The sequence below is a fragment of the Contarinia nasturtii genome, unplaced genomic scaffold, assembly GCF_009176525.2.
Source record: "Contarinia nasturtii isolate CC-2019 unplaced genomic scaffold, AAFC_CNas_1.1 Cnas_scaffold_2970, whole genome shotgun sequence".
Taxonomy (NCBI): domain Eukaryota; kingdom Metazoa; phylum Arthropoda; class Insecta; order Diptera; family Cecidomyiidae; genus Contarinia; species Contarinia nasturtii.
The window spans coordinates 1-1,462 of record NW_022200286.1 but is presented as its reverse complement, the minus strand read 5'-3'; the positions used below and the strand labels follow the sequence as shown (position 1 = coordinate 1,462).

Sequence of the window (1,462 nt, the reverse complement as noted above, 5' to 3'; positions counted from 1 at the left end):
ATTCATTCCGTATTTTTTTATATTTTTTGTATTCATAGAATTTTCATCATAATGTCGATCGCACAAACTGTATTTTTTTTACTGTTCATAATATGTTTGGCGGATACACTCAGCTGGTCAAGTGTGTGGAAAATTGAATGATAGCAAGAGTGTTCGTTGCTGTTACCCATTTTATAATTTTTCGTTCACGTTTTCTTTTATAGAATATGGACGTACATGCAAGGATATTAGATGCTTACCATGTGAAGTGTGTATCATTGTCCAAGACGAATGTTTGCATTTTCAAATAGAAGGCAGTGAATGTGGAAAATATCCAGTATGTGGGAAATTGGTTCAAACAAATGATTTAACAGGTAAAAAATGCATTCCGTCTACTTTATCAAATATTATATATCATACATATTAAACATCGTTACACCTCGAAAGACGTACATCTTTTCATTTTGAGTACGTACTCACACCTTTGGAAAATAATGAAAATCCCTGTCTTTCATTCTTCTTTCTGTGTCCAAGAACCAGATATACATGTGTCCCCTAGTGTGTCCCTTTACGACCAATGGATGGAAGTGGCTGCAAAATATCGCAGATCCAATCTGCTCTATTTATCGAAACAACAGGAGGCCGCTTCAACACATTGCACACTTTCACGCTTTTTATTCATCATCATTAGTATTCTTAATTTTTTCACTCAATTGAGTTATTTCAAATAAGTTTTTACGTTTGATAGACAGTTTGTTTTTATAATGCTATGGTTTTTTTTATTCAACATGTTGAATCAATTGGACTTTGGTAGAAAATATTCGTACAATACTAACTAAAACTGTATAGTTTGCACATTTCCATTCGTTTCAAAATTGATGTGTTTGTAGTTATTGTGTATTTTATTGATGAAATATAAGCTAAAAAAATGTGTTGAACGAATATATCAAATTATTATATGAATAAACTTTCATCGAATAGGATTCAATTTTTCAATTATAAACGTTATAATGAGTTCTTTTATTCTACTGTGCTTTTTTTGTTTAAGTTCAATTATGTTCATATTGGCTCAGGAATGTCCCCTTAGCCAACATGAATCATTCTCAAAAAGAGATGCTTCAAGTGGCGAAACGGACGAAACAGTTTCTAGGAACATGTTCTCTAGCAACATGATTCCCGATTTCGTACGAAAACTTCGTGCAAAATCGATAGGAGGGATAGAGTTCGAGTTTGAAGGCTATATTGGGAACTACGAAACACGCTTTTCTATTCAATTTTATAAACCTGGAAAATCGAGCGAAATCAATCAAAGATCATCAGGTGAAAGCATACAATGTTGCTAGCTAGCTATCTTTATCAGCTATTGCTAAAAAGATATATAAATAGCTGCTATTTAACGCAGCTCTTTGCTCGGAAGCTGCGTATACTCGACATAACAATAGTGTTATTGTTTTGAAATGATTTAAAATGTTAAACCTTTCAA

General features: G+C 32.6%; 1 long non-coding RNA gene across 1 annotated transcript; it reads left to right on the top strand.

Moving 5' to 3' along the window:
- The first annotated feature begins 36 nt into the window (after positions 1 to 36).
- On the top strand, positions 37 to 685 carry LOC116349615. The gene is made up of 3 exons (XR_004201929.1): positions 37 to 121; positions 204 to 353; positions 514 to 685. It is a non-coding gene; the product is annotated as an uncharacterized LOC116349615 (long non-coding RNA).
- Positions 686 to 1,462: the final 777 nt, after the last annotated feature.